Raw genomic sequence first — 12,881 nt, 5'->3', positions numbered from 1 at the left:
GATGCTAACTTTCACAGATGCTGGGTGACTCAGCGGCTTGTGGGACTATGGCTCTCAAAGTTTCTCAACCGGACTTTATAAAAAATGAAAGCAAAAATTTTAGATGAAAAATTAGAAAAAAACTCAGTTATAGATGTAAGATAGAGTCAGTGTTATGATGGTGTTTTGTTTCTTTGATTAGTTTTAAATTTTATATCTGAAAATTGTAAATCAGGAAGGAATTCTGGGATGCCCATTCTTCACACTCTGTGAAGAATTACAAGAACTCAGGGCATACATATGTTCTTGTTCTAACCTATCTCTAGGAAATGCAAATCAACGACTCCATCAAAACCCAACTACAGATTTTTAGCAGCCTTTAAGCAACAATACATCCTATTTTTTGCTGTAGAACCTTTGTTAAAATAGAAAATTTTACTCTTTGCCTCACAGATTGGGTTTTTAAAAGTCTGATTTAGCCTTACCCTTAATCATTTAAATAAAAAGAACAAAGGAAGTAAGATATATGCTTTTTTATTTGTATTTTGTGAAACAAAAATTAGGATACTTCATTTGACAAACTAATGAAGTCATAAAATATTTGAAAATTGGACAGAGTTCTAAACTGTAGGATAAAAGTCATCCTAATCTATGTATTATTTTTAATGGAGAGAAAAGAAACAGAAATCCTTCTCCAAACATATAGGTTGTAAAGGCAACTTTACAAAAATGAAACAAACCAAAGAAAATAGTGGGATGGTTTCAGACTCTCCTAAAAAACAGTGGGTCTATCCATGCCAAACTTCATTCCAATACAAATCCAATTTGAATAATCTAGCTTTCACGGTCTACTAGGGTAGATCAAGGTTCTACATTTCTAGTTTCTTTTCTTCCTGGATCATCTCACCCAATGAAATTGAGAGAGCTTTAAATTCTCTTCTTGAAAGTATAATATTTACTTTTTCACATAGTTTCTTTATATTAAAATCAAATTTGGGTGCTAAAGGCATGAACACAAGTCTTAGAGAATGCATTATATCACATGAACCAGGGAAACTCTGACTGGAGTTGGTTAGGGAGGAAATACATTTTTAATCTTTATCCAAGAGATAAGAATCAATTTGAATCTACCGTGTCTTATTTATATATTGACATGATTAATTTACATTAATTTCTACTCTTTAGAAGTTTCTGTGAAGCAGATATTATCAACCTCATTTTTATATGAGAAAACAAAAGTAGTCTCTGAGAGGTAGTCTCATCCCATGGTTGTTTGGTTTGTAATTATTTAAACAAAGGATAAAATCCATGTGAGTGTGACCATCATGCCCCTCATCTGTTTTAGTCGATCTTCTCTTAGTCCACCAATATTTCTGGTTGACTTATTCCAGGATCTTCTCACCAAGAGTGTCAACCATGTGATAGCATTGTAACCAAAGAAATATTCGGACCCAATTAGCAGGATTGGTCATCATGAAATAGAATAAAAGTGGACCAGAACAATAGTCATTAGAGCAGGTATCAGTGTGAAAGTGCACAGGAGACAAGGAAGAGAATTTATACATCAAGACAGAAGTGTTCTTTGAGTTTTCAGTTTGCACCCAAGAGAGATTCCTGCTAACAGTTTCTGTGCCAACACCCTGGCTGCCACTCTGGCTGCTGCTGACTTTAAATTCAGTCCCACCCTATCTTCTCACTCCCTTTAGATTGACAGAGTTTATTCAGTCTCTGAGCATGTTTACCATTATTAGTACAAGTATCAGGGTGTCTCCTTGGGATTGATGGAAGGGTATGATGAAAAACTCTTAAACCCTGGTAGCTTAACACTTGGACCTCTGACCTTCTTGCCACTATTATAGTGTTCCAAGAATGTTTATTGGCTCTGAGGACATGGAGACCTTGAGTACAGGGGACACAGGTAAAGAATGTATGAGAGACACTGTGGATATTTAGAATCATGTATAATCTTTAAAATTGCATGTAGCCATGTACATAAACGAGTGCTAAGAGGTTACAGGGAAAGCGTGAGCTGATGACAGATAGCTTCATTAAAGAGAAATCTTATATTCAGTTTTACAGGGTGGGAGTAATTTGGAGAGCTGTTTTATTTGATCATGGTTATCAGCTCTGGGCAGAACTGTACTTCACACACTAGTTTTATCAGCACTGCCCAGCTTGCCTGAGTCTCTTCTCAGTTATCAGATCTTCTTTTCCTGGACTCAGAAACTCCAAGAGATGCTTTATATGCCCAAATTCTAAAGTCTCCCCAATTTGCAACACTAAAATTCATATGCTTGCTGTGGATATTTTGGAGTTCAACTTTCTCGGCCCATTTACCAACAAGGAAAAATATGTTAACTTTAACGTAAAACTAAGTTTTCCCATGAAATAGAAGTCATCATTATTTTATTTTTAAAATTTTATTTTTGTTTCTCTAGAGTTAGTTCTCATTTTAAAAGGTCTCAAATGGGGCTTCCCTGGTGGCGCAGTGGTTGGGGGTCCGCCTGCCAATGCAGGGGACGCGGGTTTGTGCCCCGGTCCAGAAAGATCCCACATGCCACGGAGCGACTGGGCCCGTGAGCCATGGCCGCTGGGCCTGCGCGTCCAGAGCCTGTGCTCCGCGGCGGGAGAGGCCGCATCGGTGAGGGGCCCGCGTACCGCAAAAAAAAAAAAAAAAAAAAAAGGTCTCAAATGGTTGTCTCCTAAATGGGTTAAAATATTAAATATTGTCATTCAGAAAAACAGAAAGACCTTTTTGCAGTGAACTGTATCCACTTTAACTCTTATCTTTCCGGGTCCTCTGAAGTTATTTGTCCCTTAACTCTATAAGGAAAATTACATAATTAAAGTTTACAATCCTATAATAAAAAATAAAACTCTTTTTTTTTCCCTTACCATTATCTTCTCTCACTCTCCCTTACTTATTTTATTATTTTTCTGTTTTATTTATTTGGTATTACTGCATTGAATACGAAAAAACAAAACCCATGATGTCTCCTTTAACAACAAACTATGTAATTATAATTGAAAAAGACATTGGGATAATGGAAAGTGCACTGGATTTGAAACGGAAACCATCTAATCTGAAGACTCAATTCTACCATTTTATAATCAGATGAATATTGGAAATTTGCTTAAATTTTATTAAGTTTATAATGGGAATAGTAATGACAAGGCTACTTATTCCAGAGAATTTTTATATGACTTAATTTAGATGGTTGATTAAAAAGCACTTTATTTAACTATACACAAAAAAGAATTTTTATTGTTATGAATAATGCCAAGCACATATATTTCATTTACTTCAAGTCATCTATTTTGTTCTGAATCAGAAATCTGGAGTGCTTATCTTTTAAAGAATGATTTGCAATGTATCATTAGAAAATCTTATGTAAAATTGCTGAATGTTTCCATCCAGTAATAATTATCTCTGAGTACAGCAACCCTTAAGGAAACCACATAAACTTAAATCTTTACAAACTTTATAAAAATGGCATTTTTGGTGACATGGTCCTACTCAGGGAAGAAAGAGCACAACCAAAAAAATTATTTCTTATTAGAATAAAGGAAAGTAGGAGCCAGGACTAAACATTATTTCCTTTATAACCATGACTAAACTATGAAGTTTAATTCTTATATTTAAGGGATTAGATTCCCAAGATATCAATAAAATCCTATTAAACATGTAAATAAAGGCCAGTCATTGAAATTTAAGTGGATTATCTGTGACATTTCTTCATTTAACTATTAAAAATTACTCTAAGTGTAAATACACTATGTATCTTATCTTTATTCATTATCGCTGGCCCCCCTGCCATCCTCTGTTGAATGTGTGAATAGCCTGAGTTTTCTATAACATAACTTTTTTATAAATTATAATTTTGTCAGGAGACAAAGAATGCCTCTGTTTATTTACTCTTTTAGTGAAGCATTATTGAGCATTTCTCTGGGCAAAGAATTCTAACAGGCATGGGGAATATAGAGATGAACAAAATAAGATACCTACTTTCAAAGAGTTCACAAACTAGAGGGCTCACAGAAGGCATGCAAACCATGACACAGGATAGAATAAAAACCATACTAAGTAGAAGCTCAAGAAACGTGTTACAGAAACACAAAACAAAGAATGTTTCTTTCTTGTTTCAGCTAACTATAGCAGGAGATATTTTGCCAAATCTGGCTCCCTGTGCACCAATGCCGCTTTTTATTTTCTTTGCCAGACAAAGGGAAGACACAGTAGGCTAACGCCTCAAGAACTGTGCCCCCCTCCTTGAAGAATTGGAAAAGATTTTATATGTGGGGCTCATGGTCTGGGGTAGGTGATAAGGATCAAAGTAGTGAAGGTCTTGCATTTCTTTTCTTCTGCAAATTCATGGCCAAAGCTGGCATCAGGCAGCTCAGCAACCTGCTCTGTTGTCGTTGAAGTTATGGGTTGTGACTTTCTTTCTGAAATGAAGAGTGCTACAAGAGAATTGTAAGGGAAGAAGAAATGCCAAGTGCAAAGGGTAATTCATATGGAGTCAGAGAATAATCAGTTTTGTGAAGGACAAGTCTAGCTACAAGTGTTTGTTAGTAGTAACAGCTAAAGAATAACCAAGATTGCTTAATTCTTTCAGGCCTGTTTATGTTGTTTCCCCAGCCTGTTCATTGTTTCCTTATTTTCCTTGTTTATCAGAAAAGTCTCATTTCTATTTTTGCTGTAACAGTGTCAGGACAGAGGTAGAATTTTATGAGTCCTTCTGGATTCAAAGAATAAACGACGGGACTGTGTGAGTCTTCACCCCCATTTTCTTTGTATTCTATGATTAATCAACCTCTGAGGACATTTCCTAAGTGAACAGAGATTGGATGGATAAATGTCCCACTTAGAGTCAATGCACAGAAAAAATAAACACAACAGCAACACACTGAAAACATAAATACAGATACTGGCATAAATATACTTTGTTAATGGGTATGTCTTTTGTCTTATTTGATAGTAGATCGGCATGTGTGCACTTTTATTGCTTCCTTGATCTCTTTACTCCTTAGACTAGATAATTGAGTTAAAGGATGGCCATAACACTGCAAAGAGTGGGCTAATAGCTATGCCCCAGGAAAAAGAATCCTTAGTAGAGAAGCACAGGGATATAAAGGCTACATTTCCAAAAAAATATCAAGAAAATAGCAAGGTGGGAAGCATATGTAGAAAAGGCCTTTGGTTTCAGCCAACAGAGCAGATAATGTAAGATTACTGCAATGATACAAACATAACCCAAAACTACAAGCAGTATAGCCGTGATGATCTCCACAGCATGTACAATTTCTACAACCTTGATTAAAATAATCTATCAGTGTTCATGCATGTCAGATTCAGGATGAGATCAAAGTTGCAAAAGATATTTTGAATTTGATTTGGACCACAAAATAATAGTGTAGATATTCAAGCAATCTCAGGAAGTGACATGAGGAAGCCACAGAAGCAACAGCCTACAGTCAGCTGAGTGTAGGGCTGAGGTGTTATGATTGTGGGGTAATAAAAGGGGTTGAAGATGGCCAGGTATCTGTCCTTAGCCGTGGTGGTGAGCTTGTAAATCTCAGAAATGACAAGAGAGTAAAATAAATACATATTCAGGAGGCAGTTAGTCAGATAAATGGTCTTCTGCTCACTGACTTGATTGGAGAGTATCTTGTGGATGATGCTTGTAGTATACCAGATCTCCAGGAAGGACAGGACACTGATGAGGAAATACATAGGAGTGTGGAGGTGGGAATCCAGTTTGATGAAAAAGAAGACCATAAGAGTGCCAGTGATGATGAACAGGTAAATTAGGAGCAAGAGATAAAAATAAGAGTTCATCTTCCTGCAAATGAAAAAAAAAATCCAGTGAATATGAATTCAATCACTGCTGTCTGATTTTTACTTAAAATCTTCTCAATGTGGGGCAGGAAAAAAAATAGAAAAAAGGAAGTAGTAATTGGATAATCAATTCATTCATTTATTATATTTTTATTTGTTCATTCAAGTATTTGGTCAGAGCTTACTATGTCCCATGTGCTGTGTAATATGGTCGAATGAGAAGGATCACTTAAAAAGAACCAATATTCCAAATGCATATATTGCTGTATTTCTCCAAGCTAGCCACACCATAAGATTCAGCTTATATAGGCAATTGCCTCTGTTACCCAAGAACACAATTTTATATTTAGCAGAATTGTCCCCTTTATATTTCCTTCACTTCTTTCATCTATATCAGCCCCTCTCCTGTTCAGAATAAAGAATAAATCAGGGTTCAGCTCAAATAATACTTCCCATGAATTATTCTAGTTAGATTAAATTTTTCTCTCTGTGGTACTCCCATAGCAATTAATTTTGCACTTTCTATATCATGGCTAATAATACAATACCTTGTCTGCTTCTCCAATTCCTTTTTATACTCTATTTTAATCAGATGTTTTACACTAATAAGTGCTCAGTAAACATGTGTGAATGTGGGGAGGCAGGCTCGTCCACCAGCACACTTAAGCAGTCATGGCTCCAACACAATAGAAAGGCATACACAGCCCACATATAGGAGACATCCTCGTACGCTGTTGGTGAGACTGTAAATTGGTGCAACTATTATGGAAAACAGTACGGAGATTTCTCAAAAAATTCAGAATAGAACTAGTACGTGACCCAGCTATTTCACTCCTGGATATTTAACCAAAGAGCACAAAAACTCTAATTTGAAAATATATTTGCACCCCTACATTCACGGCAGCATTATCTACAATAGCCAAGATACGGAAGCAACCTGTGTCCATTGATGCACAAAGGGATAAAGAAGATGTGATACACACACACAATGGATTATTAGTCAGCCATAAAAAAAACGAAATCCTGCCATTTGCAGCAACATGAAGGAAACTTGGAAGTGTTATGCTAAATGAAATGAGTCAGATGGAGAAAGACAAATAATATATGATTTCACTCATATATGGAATCTTAAAAAAACAAACAGAGAACAGATTAGTGGTTAGCAGAGGGGAAGACTAAATGCTAATTGGGTTAGTTGGGGAGAGGGTAAAATGGTGATGGATGGTAAGTAGACTTGTGGCGGTGATCTCTTTGTAGCGTATACAGATGTTGAATTATAAGGCTTTCCACTTGAAACTTACATAATAAAAAATATATGAATGGAAATGAATTTTATTGAAAGTGGAGAGGTAAGTAGCATATGGCTGAGCAAGTTGAATTCACAACTATGGCAATTTTGACCTGAATTTTGAAAAGGGAGAAAAAGTTTGTCATCTCCCTTTTTCCTGTAGATGAGTACAATAAATTCAGTTCTTCTCAGTGGGCATGTCCTATGTGGAGCAAACAAATAACATGGAGGAAGAAAATGATATATGTAATTGGAATTGGAAAGAGTGTTTGACTACTTGATCTCCAATACTTTTTGGAAGAAGATAGGGAATAAATATATAAATGAAACAAATGCCTTATCCCACTTAATGGAACCTTCATTCTTCCAGTTCTTTAGATCAAATTCTTTGGAGTCAAGCTTGTCTCCTCTCTCACGCCCCATATTCAATCAGTAAGCAAATCAATTAGTGATACCTTCACAATATTTCTAGAACCAACTACTTTTTTTAAAATTACAACTTCTTTATTATATAGAGTTTTAATAATTTCGTATTGGACAACAGATAACATTTTAAAGAAAGAAACAATATAAATTATATTCCTCTCCTCAAGAATAGACCTAATATAACTGCTTTAGGAGTCTCTTCACTTTGCATAGCAGATATCCTAAAAGTTTATTGTGATATGATTTGACATCTCTGGATGTTTTGGGCAGAAATTATTTCAAACAGAACCAGAGAGAAGTCACTTTGTCCACTGAAAGTCCTGGGGATGTCACAAAAGCACTCCTGGTACTGTTGGAGACAGTCCCCTATAGTCTTGAGATATTATAGTAGTTTTTGAGTCATGAATTTAGGGACTCGGGTTTTAGGAGCTGAGGCAATGCCAAGGGCCCCATGATGCCTGGTGATATTTGTAGGAATCTGATTCTTAGGATTCAGATGTAATGACCAAATGGACTTCTCATTCTAATTGTCAAAAGGAGGCCAAATTGCTGAATTGCTCTCTTGCTAGTACAGAGAAAAGGACACTGCAGTGTATCATGGAACTCCACCAGGTTAGAAGGCTTTATATGTAGCCTATTTTAATGTTGGGTTTAATCCTGGGTTTAAAAACAAAACTCATAAAAATACATTGATTTCATTTACCATCTTCTCTCTTTTAAAACTACTACCCATAGGTATACGACTTAATATTTGGAAATGGCAGGCCACAGGATTCATCCTTTTTATTTAAAATAGTGTGTGTGTGTGTGTGTGTGTGTGTGTGTGTGTGTGTGTGGAGGTGTGTTTATTTTTTTGCATATAACCTATGTACTTCCTCCCATATACTTTATTTTTTTTTAACATCTTTATTGGAGTATAATTGCTTTACAATGTAGTGTTAGTTTCTGCTGTATAACAAAGTGAATCAGCTATACGTATACATATATCCCCATATCCCCTCCCTTTTGAGCCTCCCTCCCACTCTCCCTATCCCATCCCTCTAGATAGTCACACAGTACTGAGCTGATCTCCCTGTGCTATCGAGCTGCTTCTCACTAGCTATTTATTTTAGATTTGGTAGTGTATATATGTCAACGCTACTCTCTCACTTCTCTTTTACTTCACTATGTATGACAAACTCTAGGTCTATCCACCTCACTACAAATAACTCAGTTTTGTTTCTTTTTATGTCTGAGTAATATTCCATTGTATATATGTGCCACATCTTCCTTATCCATTCATCTGTCAATGGACATTTAAGTTGCTTGCACGTCCTGGCTATTGTAAATAGTGCTGCAATGAACATTGCGGTACATGACTCTTTTTTTTTTCTTTGCAGTACGCAGGCCTCTCACTGTTGTGGCTTCTCCTATTGCGGAGCACAGACTCCGGATGCGCAGGCTCAGCGGCCATGGAGCACGGGCCCAGCCGCTCCGCAGCATGTGGGATCTTCCCAGACCAGGGCACGAACCCGTGTCCCCTGCATCGGCAGGCGGACTCTCAACCACTGTGCCACCAGGGAAGCCCCATGACTCTTTTTGAATTACAGTTTTTTCAGGGTATATGCCCAGTAGTGGGATTGCTGGGTCATATGGTAGTTCTAGTTTTAGTTTTTTAAGGAACCTCCATACTGTTCTCCATAGTGGCTGTATCAATTTACATTCCCACCAACAGTGCAAGAGGGTTCCCTTTTCTCCACACCCTCTCCAGCGTTTATTGTTTCTAGATTTTTTGATGATGGCCATTCTGACTGTGATACCACATTGTGGTTTTGATTTGCATTTCTCTAATGATTAATGATGTTGAGCAGCTTTACATGTGCTTCTTGCCCATCTGTATATGTTCTTTGGAGAAATGTCTATTTAGGTCTTCTGCTCATTTTTGGATTGAGTTGTTTGTTTTTTTGATATTGAGCTGCATGAGCTGCTTGTAAATTTTGGAGATTAATCCTTTGTCAGTTGCTTCATTTGCAAATATTTTCTCCCATTCTGAGGGCTGTCTTTTCATCTTGTTTATGGTTTCCTTTGCTGTATAAAAGTTTTTAAGTTTCATTAGGTCCCATTTGTTTTTTTTTTGTTTGTTTGTTTTTATTTCCATTTCTTCAGGAGGTGAGTCAAAAATGATCTTGCTGTGATTTATGTCATAGAGTGTTCTGCCTATGTTTTCCTCTAAGAGTTTTATACTGTTTGGTCTTACATTTAGGTCTTTAATCCATTTTGAGTTTATTTTTGTGTATGGTGTTAGGGAGTGTTCTAATTTCATTCTTCCATTTTTCCCAGCACCACTTATTGAAGAGGCTGTCTTTTCTCCATTGTATGTTGTTGCCTCCTTTAGAACCAACTACTTCTTAGAACATTCATACTGCAACCCTGGCCCAAGCCATCAACTCTTGCCTGGATTTTGCATAACCTCGAAGAGTGTCTGCTTTTCTCGTTGCCCTCTTTCAGTCTATCCTCAGCATTAAACTAAGATAAGTCTTATTAAAAGGTAAATGAAATAGTTTTGCTTCTCTGCCGAAAACCCTCCAATGGGTCCCACTTTACTCCAAATGAAAAGCAAAAGCCTTTACAATGGTCTTTTAGTTCTTATGTAATCTGGCCCAAGAAAACTTTTTCTGACTTTATCATCTATGTCTCCACACCCACCCCAATCACTCTATCCACGTGCCACCTGGAATGCCCTTACATTAGAGCCTTTGCACTTCCATGCCCTCTACCTAGAACATTCTTCCTTGAAATATTCACATGCCTAGAACTTATTTTCTTGTACTTCTTTTGGCCATAATTCAAATAATACTTGCTGAGAGATGCCATTCCTGATTACCTTACTTAAAATTAATCACATTCCAGCCCCAAAACTCCTTATTCGCTAACCGTATCTTATTGTTTTTTCTCCCTACCATCTCTTACTACCATTTAAAATATAATTGCATTTTATTTAGATTATTGTCCACCATCCTTTCATATATAGACTCCGTGAGTACAAGGATTTTTTTCTGTTTTTAAAATAGTTTTATATGTAATGCCTAGAACAGCAATTGGTACAGAGTTGGCATGTAATTCCCTCTTTAGAATTATATGATATATACCGTTTCTATTCCTCTCAGGTTGCTGTTACATACAGAGCAAGTTTCTTGAAATGCTTAAGACAGAGATAGTTCAAAGTCCCTATGGTTGATGGAAAAGATATAATTAGGTAACCATACTCATATTACAGAGGAAAAGTGGTGAAAGTGTTAATTGTGTCAGGCTATGAATATGTGCAAATGAATAGGTTAGAATAGTAATGGGAGGAGAAATTCTGAACTTATAAGTAAAATATCTAAGAAATTGTTTCCTAGCTGTATAATGATCAACATTTTAAAACCTTCAGCCTGCAATTAAGTTTTAGATTGTTCATACCTACTGCCCTAAGGTAAATGAATTTAAAAGAGTAACAAACACTCTCTTTTTCTAGGAATCTAGATGCTCTGTTTCAATAGAAAAACCTCTGAAAATTTATTATTCAAACTGCAGGAAAGTTAACAAGAGCAAAATAATGTCAGCAATGGAACGGCAACTCATAGCATCTCCTCCTTTTTGCACCCTTCATAGATGTGACAGTACAGAAAATCAGAAGTCATGAAGCAATTCAATAGTTATTTATTAAGGCCATTATTATATAGAGCCCAGTGCTAGGCACAGGGAGCAATGCACATATGAACCAATGACACAGTGCTTCAAGTTGGATGTATTAATGATAATTCAAGGTAGAAAGCAAGCAGTGTCATAAGAGTGGTACAGATAAAGTACAATGAAACTTCAGAGAAGTTACTGCCCATTGTCTCTGGAGTCCGAGTGTTGGGATTCCTGTCCTTGTTAGGCTACTTTTATGGGTAAATTACTTACCTGCTCTTTGTCTCAGTATTTTCAACTGCAAATTAGAAATGATGAGATGACTCATATTGTAAGTATTAAATAAAGTAAGAGATGTGAAACACTATGTGCTTGGCACATAGAGAAAATAAATTGCTAGTTATAATCAAAATAATTATTTATTCTCATTTGTTAAAGGGATGAATAAGTTAAAATATGCTTATTAGGAGAGTTTAAGAACAGCAAGTCAGTAATGCTGAGACAATACTATTAAGTATTGCTGTGGTGAGAAAAGCATGGCAGTTTGAAGTCTGGACTCATTTTTGTTACTTGCTCTATCATTAGCCAACTATGTGAACATAAAAAGTCTGTTTGCTTCAATTTTTTTTCTTTTCTTGATCTGCATAATGGATGTGATAATATCAACTGCATGAGTTTGTTTTGAGGATTAAGTGAGTTAATCCAGTGAAAACTTGGCTTATAGGCCATAGTTCTTATTAAAACCAGCCTCAAGCCCATGTTGGTTTGTACCAAAAACTCTTCCTAAATTAAAAGCAAGTAGAGTTCTAAAGGTATATAAATAAAGATTAAAAAATAAAGGTAAGTATATGATAAATATTTTTCATGTCTCAGAACAAATACAATTTCTCTTTGCAATTTTTCTTGATTTTCCAGCACAGTTACTACTTCTGCTATGATTTTATGGATTTTGTTGTTATTACTTTTTATATTGTACTTTTATGGGCCTCTCCAATTCTTTAGTGGAAACTCTTTTAGGTAGAGGTTCTATGTTTGTCCAGAATTTACCACACTGCTTGACATGTAAAATTTGCTCAGTAATGAATTGTTCAATATGTTCATGCAGATAAGGTTTCTGACATTTAAAAAATGATGGAAAGTAGTTAACAGTGAACATAAATAGCCATCTTCAGATTACATGCTTCATTAGTTACGAAGGATTTTCAGTAAGTGATTATATATTCTTTCATTCATTTATTTATGTATTTAATATAATCTCCCCAAAATATCATAAAAATATAATAAGCAGGCTGGTGAGGTGGAAAGCAGTGTGAGAGAACTCACTGCTCAACCCTCAGCAATGTGAATTTTAAAAATCACTGTAAGACGTTCCATCAGTAGGTTAGCGCCGTGATCTCCCCTCTGAATGGTGTCCTTACTTTTGATCATCAGACACTGCCGTACGCTGTTTCTTTTCCTTTTGCTTTTCTCTCAGTTTGGAATCTTCTTTATTCAACACACATGAACACGCGCACGCATGCACAGATACACAGGTTAGCTAGGAAAATTACATTCACAATTTGGAGTGAGGGCGTATTTAACCTTAGAACGTTTTTAAGCAGCATAGTAAAGCAATAAGATCTAAGTTTTAAGAAATAAAGTAGTCTCAGTTGGGAGAGAAGATAGAAGGTGAGAAAGTACGGATGTAAAAAGGTA

The 12,881-nt window shown here is 36.1% G+C and overlaps 1 pseudogene across 1 annotated transcript; it reads right to left on the bottom strand.

Moving 5' to 3' along the window:
* Nucleotides 1–5,011: 5,011 nt before the first annotated feature.
* On the bottom strand, nt 5,012–5,828 carry LOC309824872 (olfactory receptor 6K6-like; annotated as a pseudogene). Its single transcript has one exon. The product of its transcript is annotated as an olfactory receptor 6K6-like (transcript).
* Between the last annotated feature and the right edge of the window lie 7,053 nt (nt 5,829–12,881).

Source organism: Grampus griseus (assembly GCF_964374135.1).
Source record: "Grampus griseus genome assembly, chromosome: 1".
NCBI classification, from domain to species: domain Eukaryota; kingdom Metazoa; phylum Chordata; class Mammalia; order Artiodactyla; family Delphinidae; genus Grampus; species Grampus griseus.
This window is presented reverse-complemented; position numbering and strand designations above follow the sequence as displayed.